This window comes from Phyllobates terribilis, unplaced genomic scaffold (assembly GCF_046119375.1).
Source record: "Phyllobates terribilis strain yellow unplaced genomic scaffold, ASM4611937v1 Scaffold_4__5_contigs__length_816908805, whole genome shotgun sequence".
Taxonomy (NCBI): Eukaryota; Metazoa; Chordata; class Amphibia; order Anura; family Dendrobatidae; genus Phyllobates; species Phyllobates terribilis.
The window spans coordinates 548,510,156-548,534,426 of record NW_027362764.1 but is presented as its reverse complement, the minus strand read 5'-3'; the positions used below and the strand labels follow the sequence as shown (position 1 = coordinate 548,534,426).

The 24,271-nt window shown below is 42.3% G+C and overlaps 1 protein-coding gene across 2 annotated transcripts in view; it reads right to left on the bottom strand.

Annotated features, from left to right (window-relative positions):
- LOC141265646 (cadherin-19-like) overlaps positions 1-23,062 on the bottom strand; it is a 348,511-nt gene extending 325,449 nt beyond the window's left edge. The window contains exon 1 of one of the 2 annotated variants that reach the window (XM_073678970.1): positions 22,955-23,062. The gene's annotated coding sequence lies outside the window, so the exon portion shown is untranslated. Of the gene's footprint in view, positions 1-21,888; positions 22,100-22,954 lie in introns of those variants that run through there. The other variant, XM_073678969.1, reaches the window with a different exon arrangement.
- Between the last annotated feature and the right edge of the window lie 1,209 nt (positions 23,063-24,271).

Here is a 24,271-nt window from a genome sequence, read left to right as displayed (position 1 = left end):
AAACGCTGTAGTTGCCCCGCAATCACGTTCCCGAATTTATTCGCCAAACGTTGCCGATTTTTCCATAATTTAAGAAATTTTGCTCGCATTTCCGATCAGGAATCCGAATGTGCCATATTCGTGTCTAATTTAAGTTGTAAGTTCGGATTTCAAACAAATTCGCTCATCACTAGAGTTGTAAAGTAAATATGTGGTAAATTTTATTTATTATCAATTTTTTGTAGTATAACTATTTGGTTTAAGGATCTAAAAATGCAAATTTTGAAAATTGCTAATTTTTTCACTGTTTGTCAAATGTTCTGTATTTTCATAAATAATTACAAATTATATTGACCAAAATTTACCACTAACATGAAGTATAATGTGTCATGAAAAAACTCTCTATGAGTCACTGTGATATGTTGAAGCGTTCCAAAGTTATTATCACATAAAGTGACACTGCTCAGAATTGTAAAATTTGGCTGGTGGGGAGCTGAAGGGGTTAAAGACTCCTTTACACAGTGCTTTCTTTTGGCATTTTAAACTGCATGAAAAAACCCAACCAGCATTTTTAAGTTTTCCATGCATTTAGCTAACATTTTTAATTCCATTTTTTTTAAGGAATTAAATCATTATTTCCAACAAAAAGTGCATCCCAAATGTGTGCATGAATCCCGCCAGGGGAAAAAAAGTTAACTTAGACTAGCACATACAGGATGCAAAGATTAATATAATGCACTTATCACAATGGCAGCAATGTCCTCTTGTTTTGGAGCTGATTTTTTGTGACACAATATATCATGACAGCACATAACTGTATGCTGACATAGCCTCAGTTGCCTTTGAAGAGTTAGTGAAGACCAAGGACTAATCTTACAGCAAAGTGATGAGAACTTCTGCCTTTATTACAGAACGTAAATCACCAGAAAAAATAAGCACAGAAAATATATTTGTGTTTTACTTATTTGAATTTCAATACGAATAGAAACTGCATAAATTTAAAGAAATAACAGTGAAGCAAATTTCGCACATCTATAGTTTGCTGTAGTCTTCTATTTAGTCTCTGTTTCTTGTGATTCTAAATTCTGAAATCTGCCCTATTTAGATTCAGTCATTTGGAATTGGAATCCATTATCTTAAATTCCAATTTCAGAATCTTACTTTGTTTTGCTCAGTATATTCCATTTTTTATATTTTACATTTTGCTCTTGGAATTTCAAATCCATAGTCTTTTTATTTGTATCCCTAGCCCTGCCTTTTAATTTTGAATTTCATGTATCAAACTTTTATGACAGCTCCTGATTACTGTTTCTGCTCCTAGTCTCCATTCAGATACTGGTGCTGTATTTCTGTTTTATTGATTCTGTCCTTTGGATATCTCCCCAGCTCGTCTTCTATTTCTGCCCATTGTGACTTTGCTGTGCTTTGACAGGCAATAATTGACAGAGTAACTATTAGAGTGACTTTGACACAAGCTAAATTGTGACTAGTTCGACTTAGAATTAGTGAACTTGGTCATAGGCACCCAAAAGCACACTGATGCTCTTTGTGACAATAGGTTTGCCTGCCTCGTCTACGAAGACTAGCCTGCCTGGTCAAGTCCAATAAAGGAGGTAACACAAATTCTGAAATACTGAGAAAATGTAATGCTGCTATGACCCTGAGTCACTACTCAAGGGCAAGCTGTGAGACAGGGTAGTCAAGATGTCCGAGGGTAGGTACAAGAAGTGATCATAGTACAGAGGAATGAGACAAAGGTGTGGTCAGATAACAGTCAGGCCATGTGCCCACGTAGCATTTTTGTAGCGTTTTTGCGGCGTTTTTACGGCTGCGAAAACGCCATGAAAACGCTTGTAAAACAGCCTGCCATGCAAAACAATGTGAATTCAAATGTGCTGTGCACATGATGCGCTAATTTGCACACCAAATTCACATTGCGTTGCAAAACGCAGCATGACCATTTCTACCATGATTACGCTGCAAATTCGCAGCCATTGAGGAACTTTGAAGCGCAGCAAACTCGCAAGTATATGTGGATTTGCTGCGTTTCAATTAAATTCAATGGCTGCAAATTTGCAGCATAATCGCGGTGCGTGTGGTACCCAGGATGAAGAGGAGACTACAAATCATCTTCATCCCTTCTACCACGCGGTGATAAAAAGAAATAAAAAAGTTAAAAATAAACAAAACCTGTATAATCACCTCTCCGGTGGCCCCCGGTCTGCTCTCCGGTCTCCTCCAGTCTGCTCCCGGCCACATCCTCTCTCCTTGGAGTCCCCCGGTATATTGTCAGGACCTGCTGTGACGTCATTTAGTCACCTGATGGTCACACGACCGCTGACGTCGGCGGTCAGGTGATGGTCGCGTGACCATCAGCTGACTAAATGACGTCACCGCAGGTCCTGACAGTACACTGCGGGACGCCGAAGAGAGGGAACATGGTCGGGAGCAGACACGAGAAGACCGGAGAGGTGAGTTACAGGTTTGTTTGTTTTTTTAACTTTTTAATTCTCTTTTTTTTACTATAGATGCTGCATTTAAAGCATCAGTTGTTCACACATTATAAATCCATGCCGGTTGCATGGATTTATTTTGTGTGACCCACTTGTCAAGCACTTTTCCAAGTGATGCTCAAAATCGCTTGGAAAACTGCGTGAAAAAACGCATGCGAAAACGCATGTAAAAATGCAGAAAAAACGCTTCTCTCTGGCATAAAAAACGCATGTAAATCTGCATGCGTTTTTTTCTACCAGAGAGAGGCAAAAACGCTCTGCATCAAATCTGCTACATGGGCACATAGCCTCAGAGGTCAAATGCCAGGATGGTACATCAAAACCAGGGAGTAAAACAAACGGATAGTCAGAAGCCAAGCCTTGGGATAGATACCTGAAGTCAGAGCATCAAAAGCAAAAGGGATAATCCACAATAGTAGTCACAACAAAATCCAGAGACATCAACAAAATCAGAAGTCAGACACAGGGTTAAGCACACATACCTAACCATAACAAAGCTACAACTGACAGTCTGCTGCACACAGCAAGCCAGTTAAATACCCTGCAAATCATTTGAGGATGGGAGGCATCGGAGGAAACACCTGCAGGCTAAACCAGATTGAAAAGCAGAGCTGTCAATCAAAACCCTGACAGCCCAGCCGGCCCCAGGATCAGATTAGATGGTTAGACTGTTTCTCACAAAATGGACAGTCCAGCACACCACAGATCCCAGAGGGCTACTGTGCCGTCACTCACAGCATCCCTAGTCCACAGTCAGATATGAAACCGTTACAGCTGCTTAGGATGGGAAACTGGTAAACAATACAGTGTAGGATTTTATTGCTAGATTGCCCATATTTATCACAATTCGCAGTCAAATGTTCTATAATGAAAAAATTAACCTAGGAACTAGAACATGGAGAATGGTTGAAAGCAACCTGATCTATGAAATCATGGACTTTTTACATCATGAATAGAGATGAGTAAAGTACGGGGTCTGTACCAAACACCTAGTGTTCGGACACCGAGCCTGAACACAGTAGCCCGAACATTGGGTGTTTCCTGTGCTGTCAAAGTTCATTCTTGGTACATCTCTTTCTTGGGTAAGTGACAATCATGCATCAGGTCATACATGATTAGTGATGGGCGAACCCCTGGATGTTCGGGTCTGGTGGGTTCGGACGAACATCTATAAAAAGTTTGGTTCGTGTACTAAAATGGTACCCGAATTCGAACCTGAACCTGGGGCCCATTCATATGAATGGTGGGCCTGAACATCAGTGATTTTCCACACTGTCATCTGTGGGAAATATATATAGCGTATATATATATGCAGTGTATAGTGCTGAGCTGTGGCGAGAAAGTTCACAGGAGTTAAATCAGCTTATGAACCTCTGTGACTTCACTTCTGGCACTGCTGCTGCGTGAGAAACTTCTCATGCAGCAACACTGCCATATGTTAGGTCACCGGGGTTCATCAGCAAAGTACTCCTGTGAACTTTGCCACCGCAGCTCTGCTGAGAAATTTTGTGAAACATGCCACCTACCTAAACATTGTTGAAAGCTAAGTATACTCTTTGGAAAATATATGCAGTGAGGAAAATAAGCATTTGATACACTGCCAATTTTGCAAGCTTTCTAGCCTACAAAGAATGGAGAGGGCTGTAATTTTTATTGCAGGTACAATTCAACTGTGAGAGACAGGATCTAAAAATAAAAAACAGAAAATCACATTGTATGATTTTTAAATAATTAAATTGCACTTTATTTCATGAAATAAGTATTTGATAACCTACCAACCAGCCTGAATTCTGGCTCTCACAGACCTGTTAGTTTTTCATCAAGAAGCCACCTTACTCTGCACTCATTATCTGAATTAATTGCACCTGTTTGAGTTTGTTACTTCTATAAAAGACACCTGTCCACACACTCAATCAATCACACTCCAACCTCTCCACCATAGCCAAGACCAAAGAGCTGTCTGAGGACACCAGGGACAAAATTTTAGACTGGGACAAGGCTCGGATGGGATACAGGACAATAGGCAAGCCGCTTGGTGAGAAGGCAAGATCTGTTGGCACAATTATTAGAAAATGTAACCAACACACGATGGCTGTCAATCTTTCTCGACCTGGGGTTCCACGCAAAATCTTGCATCGTGGTATTAGGATGATTCTGAGAAAGGTAAGGAATCAGCCCAGAACTACACAGGAGGACCTTGTCAATGACCTGAAGAGAGCTGGAACCACAGTCTCAAAAATTACCATTAGTAACACACTACGCACTCATTGATTAAAATCCTGCAGGACTTGCTGGGTCCCCATGCTCATGCCAGCACATACCCAGGCCCATTTCAAATTCGCCAATGACCATCTTATTGGCTTATTAGGGTTTATAATTGGAGGATGATTTGGGCAGGATATAGGCGGGCTAAGTTGACATCACTAGATAGCCTTCTTAACTGGACTAAGATGAACCGAAGTACAAACAACTCACAGGTTAATTCACAATTGAGAGATATATTGGTAGTACTGGGGAAGCACTGAAGAAATACCTCCCCAATCATCCATCTGTGACATTGAGAAGGTCCAAGAATGTCAAGGATCTAATTACACATAGTCACTATGTAGCCCCAAGTATTTCCACATTCTCCAATAGACCGGGACCAGTATGGGGTTCGTTCCAATGTGGGGACTGTTCTATCTGTAGTCATATGGAGGGGATTGATGAGTTCACCGATAGTGAGGGCTTGAAGACCTATAAAATCACGCAACATATAACGTGCAAATCGGAAATGGTGGTGTATTATATGCAATGTTCATGTCCTCTGATCTATTTTGGGATGACAACTAGGCAATTGCGGGTAAGAATTCAAGAACATATCAGAGACATTAAAAATGCTGCCACTGCCACCAACTTACGAGGGTTAGTCAATAAGTAATGCCTCCTATTTTTTTTTTCCTTTTAATTGGCAAGAAATTCAAATGCAATTACATAGGTTGAAAACCACAACATTAACGATTAATTTGTCCCTTTTCAATATAATCTCCATCCATTTCCACAGTCTTGGTCAACCGTTTAACAAGGGCATGTATTCCAGCATGGTTAAAAGCATTCTTGGGACCCACCGTGCGCAAACTTTTCCTTATCCCAGTTGTCCAATAATTTTCATCACACTGCCTTTACTGAGGCAGATAATGCCACACAATTCATCTGCAGTCACCCGGCGGTCACAACGAATGATGTCATTAACTCGCTGAATGTTGCTTGGAGTCACTGCGGTTACTGACCTGCCACTCCGCATTTTGTCAGCCAACAGTGATGGCCCTTCAGCTGTGTTACAGCGACGAACCCATCGTCTAACAGTACTGACATCCACTGTTGCATCACCATACACATTTTTCAGTCTCTTATGAATTCGAATGGGCGTTTCACCTTCTGCATGCAAGAATTCAATCACAGAACGTTGTCTAATACGAATATCGATGTCAGCCATTTTGCAAACGGATACAGTCCTGCCACCTGTTGGTGCAGGAAGTTGCAATTGCTGTGGATTGGAGAAGAAGGTTTGAGGAATTGTGCCAAATTCGAATATTTAACATAACTACCTTATTTAAGGAGAAAAAAAATAGGAGGCATTACTTATTGACTGACCCTCTTAGATAACCAGAAAACTGTTCCATGGCATTATAAGGAGTGCCATAACAGTAACCCCAAATCTCTAAAAGTTAAGGGTATTGATATGGTGCATCTAGGAGTGAGACTACAAAAAATAATTATTCAAGAGGGAATGTAAATGGATCTTTTCCCACAACACAGTTTCACAAAAGGGAAAATTTGAGCTTCAAACCCTTTGTCTAGTGTTGTTGTTTTTAGTGGTTGGGTTATTTTTAATGTGCGGTCGTCCTATTATTTTTAACCAGCTGTTGTATCCTATTTTTGTCCCATGTTACTCACCTTTCAGTGTTGTGTCTTAGTACATGTGCCTATATGCTTCTTGAATATTGTATCTTGGCTTGGATATGAAGAATATTCCGATTCATGTGGATTGTTAGAATTGGATCTGAAGGACACTGTTCCATAAATGTGTGTATTGTATCTTGGAATATGTGTGATATGGCCTATTTAGGATGTTGCTATCACTCTGTGATACTTACCAACATGCATTATGATAAATATGTGACATGAGTTACTGTGGAAATAGTCCTGGTTATGTATATGACATATAGTATATGTAGGAATTTAGGTACAATACCCATGGTATACTGTATGTAGGGATATGTTCTCTATCGATTGGGTAGTCATATAAATGACCCTATGTTAATTTTGAATTGGGAATGCCATATGTATGGATTTGGGGTTCTAATATCTATGACATTTCTATTTCTACTATGGAAGAATATTGCCCTTATACTATAATATGGGCAGATTATAATGAGTAAGGATATATATATATACATCTATGGGGTTTTCTGTTCTATGTTAAATATTTAGGGATGGTATGATATATACTTTAGGTGTATTCATATATGTAATAGATGGGTAAATTGCTGTCATGCTTTCTGCACTGTATGGTGGCTGATGATAGGCTCCATGTTATTTACTGGGGCCAGGTTAGAGAGTTATCTGAGCTCCTTTGTACACATAATTATAACAAAATTTTCTAGATGGGCTTGTAGTGTTGCTATGTTCCCGGCGGCGCTCACCATGCATGCAGTGCCGCGTTTGCTGCGAGGCGGCTCCATAGTTGTCGGCGTTGCCATGGTTGCAGTGACCCGGTCACGTGGACACGAAGCGCCGCCCCCGCTGTGACGTGGCAACATGGCAGGCATGTGCCCTGACACGAGAGCGGATGCAACGTGGGTGCTTGGCGGGCACAATAGTGGACACATAGCTGAGAGTTGCGAGGGGCATATAAAAACAGTGTTATTGACTTAGATACTTGCCACCTGATGAAACCCCAGGTCGCGGTGAAATGCGTCGGGATGTAGAGGGACTCAGCTGCTGGCTGCCGCCGACTGTCATCATGGCTTCAGGTGGAGTAATTATTAATTCCTACTATATTATGCTTGCTTAAGATGGATACCCCTTGATTGGTACTATTTAGTGGACACATTTCTATGTAGTCAAACATACTGACACAGTCTACCGATAGCCCTGTACCTGTTTATATTACAGACCAAGCTCTGGGAGATAGATTTTCTAGAATTCTAATACATAGGGTTTAGCATGTCTAATTTGTGGCACTGATTTTTGTGCTGGTAACACTGGTTGCTCTCTATCTCAATATTGGTAGCGTCTTACTCAAACATTACTGATACTGCCCAGGCTTTGGCTAGAGGTGTGTGAGTGGCTCTATTGTACACATAGGTGTGACTCCTTTTGGGGATATTTTTCATGGGTTCATCCAGTTATACACTAAGGCTGTACCATCTATTTTGATACTATTGTTGACTACAGTTGTGGTGTTTATGGTGCTAAGTTTCTTTATTTTGTCTTTATTGTCTGTATTCTGTCTGAGGATATACACTGCTCAAAAAAATAAAGGGAACACATAAACGACAGCATATAACTCCAAGTAAATTAAACTTCTGTGAAATCAAACTGTCCACTTAGGAAGCAACACTGATTGACAATCAATTTCACATGCTGTTGTGCGAATGGAATAGACACTAGATGGAAATTATTGGCAATTATCAAGACTCACTCAATAAAGGAGTGGTTCTGCAGGTGGGGACCACAGACCACATCTCAGTACCAATGCTTTCTGGCTGATTTTTTGGTCACTTTTGAATGTTGGTTGTGCTTTCACACTCGTGGTATCATGAGACGGACTCTACAACCCACAGAAGTTTCTCAGGTAGTGCTGCTCATCCAGGATGGCACATCAATGCGAGCTGTGGCAAGAAGGTTTGCTGTGTCTGTCAGCGTAGTGTAAAGAGGCTGGAGGCACTACCAGGAGACAGGCCAGTGCACCAGGAGATGTGGAGGGGGCCATAGGAGGGCAACAACCTAGTAGCAGGACCGCTACCTCCGCCTTGGTGCAAGGAGGAACAGGAGGAGGAATGCCAGAGCCCTGCATAAAGACCTCCAGCAGGCCACAAATGTGCATGTGTCTGCACAAACAGTTAAACCGACTCCATGAAGGTGGTATGAGGGCCCAACGTCCGCAGATGGGGGTTGTGCTCACAGCCCAACACCGTACAGGATGCTAAGCATTTCCTACAGAACACCAGGATAGGCAAAATCGCCACTGGCACCCTGTGCTCTTCACAGATGAAAGCAGGTTCACACTGAGCACATTTGACAGATGCGACAGAGTCTGGAGACGCCGTGGAGAGAGATCTGCTGCCTGCAACATCATTCAGCATGACCGGTTTGGCAGTGGGTCAGTAATGTTGTGGGGTGGCATTTCTTTGGAGGGTCGCACAGCCCTCCATGTGCTCGCCAGAGGTCACCTGACTGCCATTAGGTACCGAGATGAGATCCTCAGGCACCTTGTAAGACCATATGCTGGTGAGCTTGGGCCTGGGTTCCTCCTAATGCAGGACAATGCTAGACCTCATGTGGCTGGAGTGTGGCAGCAGTCCTGCAAGATGAAGGCATTGAAGATATGGACTGGCCCTTCCGTTTCCCAGACCTGAATCCAATTAAGCACATCTGGGACATCATGTCTCGCTCCATCCACCAACGTCACGTTGCACCACAGACTGTCCAGGAGTTGGCGGATGCTTTAGTCCAGGTCTGGGAGGAGATCCCACAGGAGACATCCGCAACCAGGCATTGTAGGGAGGCCATACAGGCACGAGGAGGCCACACACAACACTGAGCCTCATTTTGACTTGTTTTAAGGACATTACATCAAAGTTGGATCAGCCTGTAGTGTTTTTCCACTTTAATTTTGGGGGTGACTCAAAATCTAGGCCTCCATTGGTTAAAAAATTTGATTTCCATTGATGATTTTTGTGTGATTTTGTGTTCAGCATGTTCAACTTAGTACAGAACAAAGTATTCAATGAGAATATTTCATTCATTCAGATCTAGGATGTGTTATTTGAGTGTTCCCTTTATTTTTTTGAGCAGTATATATATATATATATATATATATATATATATATATATTTATATATATATATATAAATATATATATATATATATAATATAATCGTACAAGAGTTACTCTGCATGAATCCTTTATAGACTGCACAAGTGCGAAACGCCTCATGGAGCCGTTACAGGTAAGAGAAATGTGTATGGCGTCGTAGATACTGAACGCATACTGCGATGTCCGGCGCCATACTAACATACTTACCTGACCGGGAGGAGAGATGCCGCGGTGCTTCTTTTCTCTCCGGAGACCGGGGCAGGAGTGAAGTCGTCGGAATCAGCACATGCGCATAGCGCTATCCGGCACCATTTGCAGTGTGTCTTCAGCAAAATGGCGCCGGACAGCGCGGCATGGGCACGCTCGTACTCTGGCACCACACTGCTCCCCCGGCCTCCGGCAGAACAGGACACAGCAGCACTGGAGCATAGGGATGAAAGGTGAGTGTAAGAGGTTTTTTTTTGTATGTGTGCAGCTTGAAAAGGATGAGGGGGCCACACATACCAGGATTGGGGGGTGAGGGGGCCACACATTCCAGGATTGGGGGATGAGGGGGCCACACATACCAGAATTGGGGGATGAGGGGACACACATACCAGGATTGGGGGATGAGGGGGCCACATTTAACAGGATTGGGGGATGATGGGGCCACAAACACCAGGATTGGGGAATGAGGGGTACCATGCATACCAGGATTGGGGGGAGAAGGGACCATGTATACCAGGATTGGGGGGTAAGGGGGGCCATGCATACCAGGATTGGGGATGAGGGGTGCCAAGCATACCTGGTTTGGGGGGTGAGGGGTGCCATGCATACCAGCATTGGGGATGAGGGGTGCCATGCATACCAGCATTGGGGATGAGGAGTACCATGCATATCAGGAGAGGAATACGGGTACCATGCATACCAGGATGATGGATGGTGTGCCATGTATAGCAGGATGAAGGGTACCATGCATACCAGAATAGGAATGAGGGGTGCATCCAGGATTGAGGATGAGGAAGCCATGCATATTAGGATGAGGGATTGGGTACATACATACCAGGATTGGGGGGATGAGGGGTGCCATGCATACCAGGAAATGGATGAGGGGTGCCATGTACATCAAATTTGGGATGAGGGGGGCATGCATACCAGGATGAGAGATTGGGTGCCATGCATACCAGGATTGGGATGATGGGTGCCATGTATACCAGATTTGGAATGATAGGTGCCATGCATACCAGGATTGGAGATGAAGGGTGCCATGCATACCAGAATTCGGGATGAGGGGTGACATGCAAGCCAGGATTGGGGATGAGGAGTGCCATGCATACCAGGATTGGGGATGAGTAAGCCATGCATACCAGGATGAGGGATTGGGCACCATACACACCAGGATTGTGGGATGAGGGGTGCAATGTATATCAAATTTGGGATATGGGGGCCATGCATACCAGGGTGAGAGATGGGGTGCCATGCAAACCAGGATAGGGATGAGGGGTGCCATGTATACCAGATTTGGAATGATGGGTTCCATGCATACCAGGATTGGGTGGTGAGGGGTGCCATGCATACCAGCATTGGGGATGAGGGGTGCCATGCATACCAACTTTGGGGATGAGGAGTACCATGCATATCAGGATAGGAATGCGGGGTACCATGCATACCAGGATGATGGATGGTGTGCCATGCATACCAGGGTGAGGGGTGCCATGCATACCAGGATTGGGGGATGAGGAGTACCATACATACCAGGATAGGGATGAGGGGGCCATACATACCAGGATTGGGGATGAGGGAGCCATGCATACCAGAATGAGGGGTTGGGTGCCATGCATATCAGGATTGGAGAATGAGGGGGCCATTTATTGGGAGGTGAGGAGTGCCATACATACCAGAATTGGGATGAGTGGTGCCATGTATACCAGGATGAGGGGTACCATACATACCAGAATAGGGATGTGGGGTACCATGCATACCAGGATGATGGATGGGGTGCTATGCATACCAGGATGATGGATGGGGTGCCATGCATAACAGGATGAGGGATACCATGCATACCAGGATAGGAATGCGGGGTACCATGCATACCAGGATGAGGGATGGAGTGCCATGCATACCAGGATTGAGGGATGAGGAGGGCATACATACCAGAATTGGGATGAGGGGAGCCATGCAAACCAAGATGAGGGGTACCATACATACCAGGATAGGGATGCTGGGTACAATGCATACCAGGATGAGGGATGGGGTGCCATGCATACCAGGATGAGGGGTACCATATATACCAGGATAGGGATGAGGAGTGCCATGCATATAAGGATTTGGGATGAGGGGTACCATGCATTCCAGGATTTGGGATGAGGAAGCCATACATACCAGGATGAGGGATTGGGTACCATACATACCAGGATTGGGGGATGAGGGGTGCCATACATACCAGGATTGGGATGAGGGGTGCCATGTACGTCAAATTTGGGAAGAGGGGGCCATTCATACCAGAATGAGAGATGGAGTGCCATGAATACGAGGATTGGGATGAGGGGTGCCATGTATACCAGATTTGGAATGATGGGTGCCATTCATACCAGGGTTGGGGATGAGGGGTGCCATGAATACCAGGATTAATGGTGAGAGGTGCCATGCATACCAGGATTGGGGATGAGGGGTGCCATGCATACCAGGAATGGTGATAAGGGGTGCCATTCATACCAGGATAGGGATAAGGGGTGCCATACATACTGGGATTGGGGATGAGGGGTGCCATGCATACCAGGATTGGGGATGAGGGGGCCATGCATACCAGGATTGGGGATGAGGGGTGCCATGCATACCAGGATTAGTGGTGAGAGGTGCCATGCATACCATGTTTGGGGGTGAGGGGTGCCATGCATACCAGGATTGAGGGTGAGGGATGCAATGCATACCAGGATTGGTGGTGAGGGGTGCCATGCATACCAGGATAGGAATGAGGCGTGCCATGCATTCCAGGATCGGGATGATGTCAGCACATAACAGGATGAGGGAACATGATTGGGGAGCACAGATACCAGGATGCGGCAGCACAAATACCAGGATGGGGGCAGCACATACCAGCATGGGAGAACATATACCAATAAAAATGCTCACCACTCGGGCGTAGAGCGGGCTCAATAGCTAGTAAATATATATATATGTCTATTTTATCTTATTTGTTCAATAAAGTTTTATATTTTTATAGAGTTTATGGGTCGTTTACTCCATCATAACTCTCTATCGGCTATAAGAATTCTAGCTGTCACAGAACTGTTTGTATTTCTTTAAGAAGCCACCCTTCCCTGCATTCATTACCTGAATTAATTGCACCTATTTGAACTTGTTAGTTGTACAAAAGACACCTGTCCACACACTCATTCAATCGCACTCCAAACTCTCCACCATGGCCAAAATGAAAGAGCTGTCTAAGGACACCAGGGACAAGGCTGGGATGGGCTATAGGTCAGTAGCAAGCAGCTTGGTGAGAAGGTAAGATCTGTTGGCACAATAATTAGAAAATGGAAGAAACACAAGATGACTGTCAATCTTTTCTCGATCTGGGGCTTCATGCAAGATCTTGCATCGTGAGATAAGGATGATTCTGAGAAAGGTATGGAATCAGCCCAGAACTGCATGGGAGGATCTTGTCAGTGACCTGAAGAGAGCTGGGATCACAGTCTTAAAAATTACCGTCAGTAAGTAACACAATACGCACTCATGGATTAAAATCCTGCAGGGCTTGCTGAGTCCCCCTGCTCATGCCAGCACATGTCCAGGTCCATTTGAAATTCACCAATGACCATCTTAATGATCCAGAGGAGGTATGGGAGTAGGTCATGATCTCATATGAGGCCAAAATAAAACTTTCTGGTATCAACTCCACTTGAAGTTGAAGTGTACATACGATAAAAATTACAAACTTCTCCATTCTTTGAAGGTGTGAAAACTTGTAAAATCAGCAGTGTATCAAATACTTATTTTCCCTACAGTATATATATGTGTATATATACAGTACAGACCAAAAGTTTGGACACACCTTCTCATTTAAAGATTTTTCTGTATTTTCATGACTTTGAAAATTGTACATTCACACTGAAGGCATCAAAACTATGAATTAACACATGTGGAATTATATATTTAACAAAAAAGTGTGAAACAACTGAAAATATGTCTTATATTCTAGGTTCTTCAAAGTAGCCACTTTTTGCTTTGATGACTGCTTTGCACATTCTTGGCATTCTCTTGATGAGCTTCAAGAGGTAGTCACCGGAAATGGTCTTCCAACAATCTTGAAGGAGTTCCCAGAGTTGCTTAGCACTGGTTGGCCCTTTTGCCTTCACTCTATGGTCCATCTCACCCCAAACTATCTCGATTGGGTTCAGGTTTGGTGACTGTGGAGGCCATGTCATCTGGCGTAGCACCCCATCACTCTTCTACTTGGTCAAATAGCCCTTGCACAGCCTGAAGGTGTGTTTGGGGTCATTGTCCTGTTTGAAAAATAAATGATGGTCCAACTAAATGCAAACCGGATGGAATAGCAAGCCGCTGCAAGATGCTGTGGTAGTCATGCTGGTACAGTATGTCTTCAATTTTGAATAAATACTCAACAGTGTCACCAGCAAAGCACCCCCACACCATCACACCTCCTCCTCCATGCTTCACGGTGGGAACCAGGCATGTAGAGTCCATCCGTTCACCTTTTCTGCGTCGCACAAGGACACGGTGGTTGGAACCAAAGTTCTCAAATTTGGACTCATCAGACCAAAGCACAGATTTCCACTAGTCTAATGTCCATTCCTTGTGTTCTTTAGCCCAAACAAGTCTCTTCTGCTTGTTGCCTGTCTTTAGCAGTGGTTTCCTAGCAGCTATTTTACCATGAAGGCCTGCTGCACAAAGTCTCCTCTTAATAGTTGTATAGAGATGTGTCTGCTGCTAGAACTCTGTGTTGCATTGACCTGGTCTCTAATCTGAGCTGCTGTTAACCTGTGATTTTTGTTAACCTGCGATTTTGAGGCTGGTGACTCGGATAAACTTATCCTCAGAAGCAGAGTTGACTCTTGGTCTTCCTTTCCTGGGGCGGTCCTCATGTGAGCCAGTTTCTTTGTAGCGCTTGATGGCTTTTGCAATTGCACTTGGGGACACTTTCAAAGTTTTCCCAATTTTTTGGACTCACTGACCTTCATTTCTTAAAGTAATGATGGCCACTCGTTTTTCTTTACTTAGCTGCTTTTTTCTTGCCATAATACAAATTCTAACAGTCTATTCAGTAGGACTATCAGCTGTGTATCCACCAGACTTCTGCACAACGCAACTGATGGTCCCAAGCCCATTTATAAGGCAAGAAATCCCACTTATTAAACCTGACAGGGCACACCTGTGAAGTGAAAACCAATTGCGGTGACTACCTCTTGAAGCTCATCAAGAGAATGCCAAGAGTGTGCAAAGCAGTCATCAAAGCAGAAGGTGGCTACTTTGAAGAACCTAGAATATAAGACATATTTTCAGTTGTTTCACACTTTTTTGTTAAGTATATAATTCCACATGTGTTAATTTATAGTTTTGATGCCGTCAGTGTGAATGTACAATTTTCAAAGTCATGAAAATACAGAAAAATCTTTAAATGAGAAGGTGTGTCCAAACTTTTTGTCTGTACTGTATATATATATATATATATATATATATATATATATATATATATAAATGTAGTGCTCTTCATGAGTAAGTAAATAGATTTTCCTGAAAACCTTAAAAACTTTGAGATTCCTTTCAAAATCAACATTTTCTATGGGATATCATACTATAAAATACTTCCATAAATGTGGGTTCATTGATTGCAAACAATATTTGTTATTTTGCACACCCAGTAAATAAATTTTCCTAACATATTCATTCAAGACCATCTTAGTCCAATGATAAATTCATATGCAACATTGACCAGTTGTGCTGAACATGACCCTGATGCCCCTATAGTCCTGGAGGATGACGTCACCCGCCGTCATTTATTTAAAGCTATCAATGTTATTTTGTTTCTTTCCATCTTTATGGGGAACTCTAGACAACAGTGCAATTTCATAGATTAGCATACATCTTTAGAAGGCATGTGCATCATTATATATGCAACTTAACATATGAAATTATGCATTGATGTTTTGGATATCACAGTAGGATAATTTTACATTGGCTTTGTGGCACTGCACATACGATTTCTTTGCATGTACAAGGTTTTTTTTACTAAGAATCTAATGTTTTGGTGCCTCGACTTTTCTGAACCTCTATATCATTCAACCTATCTTCCAAAATATGATAACACCCCAAAGAAAATCTTAGTACCAAAACTAAAGTTTAGACTACAAAACTCTAATTAACTTCCCCTTCATGTTAAAATAAGCTCTGGAGTCAGAGTTATCTTCCAGGCAACATTCTCCCCAGAGCCTGGAAGAGGTCATTAATATAAAGTGATAAAAGAGGATTTCTCAACAAGGCATATGAGGGATAACTTTTTTCAGCATTCTATAACCTGAATGCCCATATTAATAGTTTAGATAGGTCAAATGTAGTGACTGATTCCCTCTAACAAAAAAAAAACCTTCCCACTTCCCCACTTCATGCTGTTATCAGTGACACCACTTGGAAGAGAAATGTCACAAGACCTGAGAAAGAAAATAATTTATTTACAAAAGAAAGGTGAAGGCTACAAGAAGATCAGCTAAGTTTTACTTATCAATCAGAATACTGTAGCAAAATTGATACAAAAATATATAAAAGATGAAATTGCAACTACTTCACAGAAAGGTCCAGGCTAACCACTGAAGTTAACATCTAAACCAGGGGTCTCAAACTCGGCTAAGTATATGGGCCACACATAGAAAAAATGTGAATTTGAAGGGCCGCATTCTTTGCAGGATGATATGACATTTTTAATGATACCATATTGCTTTTTCTATACACCTTTTGATAATTTTTTCACCATTGTTGGCTTTTTTTATTTTATTCTTTTAAATGTCATTCATTTTATGGGCTATGTTACAGTTTTATAGTTTTTACAAGTTTACAGTTTTTACAATTTTTATTTACTTTTTGTGCCCCCTAATTGGCCACATACAGTGATTTTTTTTACTTACAATTAGCACCATGTAGTAATTCTGACCAATATCTTATAGTAATGTCCCCATCCTGATCCTCATTTTGTAGTAATGTCCCCCATCTTGGTCCTCATCTTGTAGTAATGTGTCCATCCTGGTCCTCATTTTGTAGTAATATGCCCATCCTGGTCCTCATTTTGTAGTAATGGCCCATCCTGGTCCTCGTCTTGTACTAATGTGCCTATCCTGGCCCTCATCTTGTAGTAATGGCCCATCGTGGTCCTCATCTTGTAGTAATGTGTTCATCCTGGTCCCCATCTTGTAGTAATGGCCCATCCTGGTTCTCTTCTTGTTGTAATGGCCCATCCTGGTCCTCATCTTGTAGTGATGTGCCCATCTTGGTCCTCATCTTGTAGTAATGTGCCCATCCTGGTGCTCATCTTGTAGTTATATGCACATCCTGGTCCCCATCTTGTAGTAATATGCCCATCTTGGTCCTCATCTTGTGGTAATATGCCCATCCTGGTACTCATCTTGTAGTAATGTGCCCATTCTGGTCCCCATCTTGTAGTAATATGCCCATCTTGGTCCTTATCTTGTAGTAATATGCCCATCTTGCTCCTCATCTTGTAGTAATGTGCCCATCCTGGTGATGATCTTGTAGTAAGTGCCCATGCTGGTCCTCATCTTGTAGTAATTGTTCATCCTGGTCTTCATCTTGTAGTAATGGCTCATCCTGGTCATCTTGTAGTATTTCTCCCCACCCTGGTCCTCATCTTGTAGTAATGCGCCCGTCCTGGTCCTCATCTTGTAGTAATGTGCCCATCCTGGTCCTCATCTTGTAGTAATGGCCCATCCTGGTCATCATCTTGTAGTAATGGCCCATCCTGGTCCTCATCTTGTAGCAATGTGCCCATCCTGGTCCCCATATTTTAGTAATGTGCCCATCTTGGTCCTCATCTTGTAGTAATGTGCCCATCCTGGTGCTCATCTTGTAGTAATATGCCCATCCTGGTCCTCATCTTGTAGCAATGTGCCCATCCTGGTCCCTATCTTGTAGTAATATTCCAATCTTGGCCCTCATCTTGTAGTAATGTGCCCATCCTGGTCCCTATCTTGTAGTAATGCCCCATCCTGGTCCCTATCTTGTAGTAATATGCCCATCTTGGTCCTCATCTTGTAGTAATATGCCCATCTTGGTCCTCATCTTGTAGTAATGTGCCCATCCTGGTGCTCATCTTGTAGTAAGTGCCCATGCTGGTCCCTAACTTGTAGAACATTCAACTGAAAAGAATCACTGACTTAAGCGGCCCTCAGGACTAGGCCACAATCATTACAGGGGCTCCGGTGCCTGGGGGCCGCATTAAGCAGCCTCAGGGGCCGCATGCGGCCCTCGGGCCATGTGTTTGAGACCCCTGATCTAAACAGAAGTATCTTCTGATGAGAAGGGTTGAAGAAAATCGACATGCAAGTTCACTGCAGTTAGCTAAAGAAGTATAAAGCCAAACCGAGGTGAGTATTTCCCGTGACACAATACAGCATACACTGTAGAGAAATAGCAAAATGCTCATGAACATATAAGACCATTTACAATTTACCAGGACCCAAAGATATTCACTTTTCCAACATTAGAATGATTCAAAACATAGATCTAAGACCACTGCTGCATTTCTGAAGAAAAACAAGGTGAAAATGATTCAGTGGCCAATTGTGTCTCCTAATCTGAACCCAATCGAACATCTATGGATCAATGGGGATTTCTGAAGATACAAGTTGATCATCACTCTCCATGCAGAAGTTCGATCTTAAAGAATGGAAAAATGGAAGAATGGAAAAATATAGCTTTAACCACATGTCACCAGCATGTTCATTGCATGCCTAGAAGGTTTGGTGCCATCATATACAGTATATAAACGTATATATATATATACACATATATGTATATATCTATAATATAACCGGCCAACCGTCCCTCTGTCTGAAGCCTCTATAGACTGCGCATACGTGACACGCTGTCTGACTCCAGACAGAAGAACGCATGAAGCCGTTACAGGTAAGAGGAGTGTATGGCGCCGGAGATCGCGGTATGCGTAGACAGTGAATGCATACCGCAATCTCTGGCGCCATACTTACATACTTACCTGATCGAGAGGCACGTTGCTGCGGCGCCTCTCTTCTGGCCGGAGATTGGGGGCAGAGTGAAGGCATCGGAATCGGCGCATGCGCATAGCGCTATCCTGCGCCATTTTACTGAAGACACATTTGTGGTCCAATTTGGGGTACCATGTATACCAGGATTGGGGGATGAGGTGTACCTTACATACCAGGATTGAGGGATGAGGGTGCCAAATAAACCAGGATTGGGGGGATGAGGGGACCATGCATACCAGGATTGGGGGATGAGGGGGCCACGCATACCATGATTGGGGGATGATGGGTACCATACATACCAGGATTGGGGGATGAGGAGTGCCATGCATACCAGAATAGGGGATGGGGGGTGCCATGCATGCGAGGATTGGGGATGAGGGGTACAATTCATACCAGGATTGAGGGATGAGAGGTACCATGCATACCAGGATTGGGGGTTGAGGGGTATCATGCATACCAGGATAGGGATTTGGGGGGGGCATGCATACAAGGATAGGGATAAGGGGTAACATGCATAACAGGAAGAGGGATGAGGGAGCCATGCATACCAGGATGAGGGGCGCCATGCATGCCAGGATTGGGAATGAGGGGTGCCATGCATGCCAGGATTGGGGATGAGGGGTGCCATGCATACCAGGATTGTGGGTGAGGGGTGCCATGCATACCGGATTGGAGGTGAGGGGTGCCATGCATACCAGGATAGGGATGAGGCGTGCCATGCATACCAGGATTGGGGGATGAGGGGTGCCATGCATACCAGGATTAGTGGTGAGAGGTGCCATGCATACCAGGATTGGGAGTGAGGGGTGCCATGCATGCCAGGATTGAGGGTGAGGGGTGCCATGCATACCAGGATTGAGGGGTGTCATGCGTACCAGGATTGTGGGTGAGGGGTGCTATGCATACCAGGATAGGGATGAGGCGTGCCATGCATACCAGGATAGGGATGAGGGCAGCACATCACAGGATGGGACAACAGGATTGGGGAGCACAAATACCAGGATGGGGGCAGCACAAATACCAGGATGGGGCAGCACATACCATCATGGGAGACCATATAATGCTCGCCACCCGGGCGTAGAACGGGCTTAATAGCTAGTATATATATAATGTAAGGTTGCAGTTGGACAGGTCATTATGGGGGAGGATGGGAGGTATGTGTCCCCGAGGTGCCAAGCCTCAGTGATGTAGGACTTGGAAAAGCAGGCTCCAGCACACATAGTGTTGATAGGTGTTTAATGGACAAGGATTATGGGGCCGGGTTTTACGAGCAGCTGAAAGAGCTGGGTAGGATCGGCTCCTCACTTACCTCCAGTCCATGTCTTGGAAGGTCTGATTTAAGACAGCTGTGGCTGTCTCACTCTTACTATGTGTTTTGCAAGGTGAGCAGGCATTGCATATACTGCTCAGACCCTGCTGGAGTCAGAGGAAAGCACTTCATTTAAACGGCTGAGGCCATGCAGCATATGGACTGGTAATTTTTGAGTTTTGTTCAGTTATACCTTTTTGTGCCGAAAAAGGATAGGCTGTTTTCGTGTTTTGCTTCTTGAGCAGTTTATGCTATCTAAATAAATCAGCCTGGATATTGTAATGACAACGCTTCCTGTGCTTACCTCAACCGCAGCCGAGTGAGTACCAAACCCTACAATATATATATATATATATATATATATATATATATATATATATATATAATGCATAGTCCTCAATATTAAAGATGCCGCAACAAAGGTTGTGGAATTATGGTACATATGGTAATGATATGTAAAATATACCAAAATTGATACAAAATTGTGAAATCATCTTGATTTATTGAGTATATAAGCTCCACGCAGAAAAATGCATGCCTTTACATGCCTTGGCATGCTATAATTGAGGTTATTATTGGCTGTCTGAGGAATGTCTCGCCATTAGTGATGAGCAAGCATGCTCTTTCAACAAACAGGCAATCCTTGCATGTGTTGCAGCTATCTAACAGCCATGACACATGCAGATGTGGCGGCTCAAACATAGATGTCAAGCATGCCGCAAATTCTCGGCGAGCACCCGAGCATGCTCACTCATTACTACTCATCATGTTGAATGTACATTAAGATCCATTGCTGGCAGTTCACTTTGCAGTTGCTGAACAATGACGTCCCAGATGTGCTGAATAGGAGACAAGTCCGGAGAAACTCAAGTTGCTCACGATACCATGAGCAACATGCGTTCTGGTATTGTCATGTTGAAATACACTTACTTCATGAAGGCCTTTTCATTGCGTTGCCCACATGATCTCCAGACATATCTCTAGCTATCATTGTGAGCTTCCAGCAGAAGATCTTGGTGATTTGCTTGCACAAGTACATCTACACTGCCAGAACATTCCTCAAACATCAAAGTGCATTTTCTTTTGTGTGTGGTGCTCACACTCAATATTGAATAAATCAAGGTATTTTGAATATTTTGCTTTTGTCTTTTCATAATGGCTAGATAGATAGATAGATAGATAGATAGATAGATAGATAGATAGATAGACACATACATATTTCATCAGGAGTAGACACTAATTGTAATATTAATTAAAAGTATTACTTAAAACATCTTGTATGCACCAGGAAACCCACAGAATTCATCTCTCGCAACAAGAATTACTAATTTACAACAAAGCTACAAAATATTGAACCTTACACCAATGGTAAAACAATGTAATAGTTTCTTTTTGGCAACAATTACCACCTATGGGAGAAAAATGGCATATGTGCAGATTCACATATTGATCTTAATTACACTTCTCTGTAAACCATTGTATATAAGCTCCAGAAAGGGAAATTATGCTAATTGTAAGCATGCCTAAACTGTCATTCAAAATATTTTTTAATAAATTAAGTATGTGAAGTCTTTTAATATAACATTTCATTTTCTTAGAAATAAAAATATTTAGCTTAAAATAAATATGGAATAGATTTAAATGATTTTGAAGCATCATTTGTGTAAATCACATTGCAGCAAGAAAATCGATTATCACTGTAGTTTTTGTTTAATATTCACTTACAAAATGTAAAAATATATTTTCAACCAAGTTGAAATATTGCATACTTACACACTTTCGTCTTGTATCAGTTTGGTAAATGTCCACATCGTCCATCCTGTTTCCAGTAAAAAGCTCTTGTGTTCAGTTTTACAAAACTCCCAGTATTTTACTGCCTGCTATTTTGGGTGTACTGGGTGGTAAACAGGGAACACAAGGACTTTTGTATATGGCATAATGAGACTTCTCTGATGTGCATTCAGCTCATTAGATTAAAATGCAGAAAGCTTCAGCAAGCAAAGTTCAAGCTGAAGAAGAAGACTACCCTTGTAAGTTATGCATCTTGTACAAGTGTAATTTGTAACCTAAATGACACTGTCCTCTGTTTGACTCTGTCACAAAGCTGTTTGTCTAGTTTTGTAGCCTCCCTGAAGAAAATCTTGTACTCGTAAAGATTATGAGAATTAAGTTGTGTGGGGGAATTTTTTATTTTATTTTCTAAATATGTATGCCGGGAGATAATTAGAGTGTATTAGTGATTAAGTAAATCACAGTCAGTCATGTTAACTGTTTTACATGCAATATGCTATTTCATGGTCTCTTTTATTTCAGGGTTTGGATTGGATGTATCTTTAGAAATTCCTGAGTATATAGGATAGTTATATAGGAAAGCATGTATACAGTAAATAATATACATGTTTATACTGAAAATGTATTTATCTTCTGAATTGTACAAGTTGTCTTAGCGAGGAAATATAGTATAGCATGGAGGCCATTTAGATAAGGAAGTCCTTCAGATGTCTGAATTAGACCTTACGAAATGCTTCTCCACATCTGTTATTTCATGGGATATACTAGGATCTACTAAAAGTAAGGAGTGGTAACAGATCCTCTATAAATTCAGTGACTCAAAGTTGACATATTTTTAGATTAAAAATGTTTACTCTTCTTTTTTTCATCTTACAACTCAGACCACTTTGATGATTTCTTCTGATGACTGCAAAATTTGTCTCTAAGATAATTTTTGGTGTTCACTTCTGCAGTCTGCCTCCAACATCTATAATAACACATATCAATTAAGGACCCTGGCCATAATAATGAAAATAATTCACACTTTAGACAAGACTTATATTCTTACCCTCCTTACTCCTGGACTTCCTCTCTGCTCTGGCCACCACCACTTACTGCAACAGCATCATATCTCTGGATGGCAAGGATACCCAGTGTAGCAACTCTTGCAGAAGACAATTACACAGTAAGTGTAAAAAACACAAGGGCGATTGCTAAGTTTCTTCACTAAGCTCAGAAGATGCCAACTCAAGCAGGAAAATCTTATATTTTTCAAAATGAATCAGGTATTGATCATTACTGACTTTTATTTACCTATGGCTGATACCAATGATTAAATTGACCATAGCATCTCCTTGCCTGACTGTCCGAATGTCTGTTTTTAACCCATCTTTAATTCCACCAGTGCTAATAAATTACGCTCAGCCAGGCATCTGTTCCCTTTCCTTCATGTCATCTATACTTTAGTACTACAGCTGCCGGGGCTGCTTCACTGGCCCTAAAATTACAGGAATCTCCTGGCCTGCCTATCCTAATGCTCTACTAGTGCTGCCACTGCACAGCCATGCCAGTCACACATCTCCTGTCTTCTTGCCTACTGTATTTTATAATGTTAGGCTGTACTGATGCTTTTGGGGCTGCTTTCGCTGGTCCTACACTGTCTCACATTACCCTGCCTGCCCATCCAGATACTCTACCTTGCGGCTTCTTTTCACCCAGCCAGATATGTTGAAGTCACTTGTACATTAATAATAAAGTGTTTGCATTAAAGACCTCAAAAGGAGTTCAATACAGTCCTAGGAGGCCTATGAATATGCTCCTTGTATTGAAAAGTAAAATACATTGTAATCGTTGCAAGTCAACATTTTGTCTCTTCATATCAATGCAGCATATGCCTTTCCTTGGCAGACCACACTGAACACCCTTCTGCCAATAAAAAGACCCCCTGTGAACAAAACTGTGCTGCTCTTTTACACAAAATATTTTAACACAACACTTAAAGAAAATATATAATCTGAAAATGGCTTATTTTTAAAATTGGGATTTTATATTAATTGTATTTTTATTTTTTTACTTTTGATAATGTTTTTTATTTCTATATCACAATATTATTCTCTAAATTCTTTGTGTTTCAGAAAATCTACAGTACAGACCAAAAGTTTGGACACACCTTCTCATTTAAAGATTTTTCTGTATTTTCATGACTATGAAAATTGTACATTCACACTGAAGGCATCAAAACTTTGAATTACCACATGTGTAATTATATACTTAACAAAAAAGTGAGAAACAACTGAAAATATGTCTTATATTCTAGGTTCTTCAAAGCAGCCACCTTTTGCTTTGATGACTGCTTTGCACACTCTTGGCATTCTCTTGATGAGCT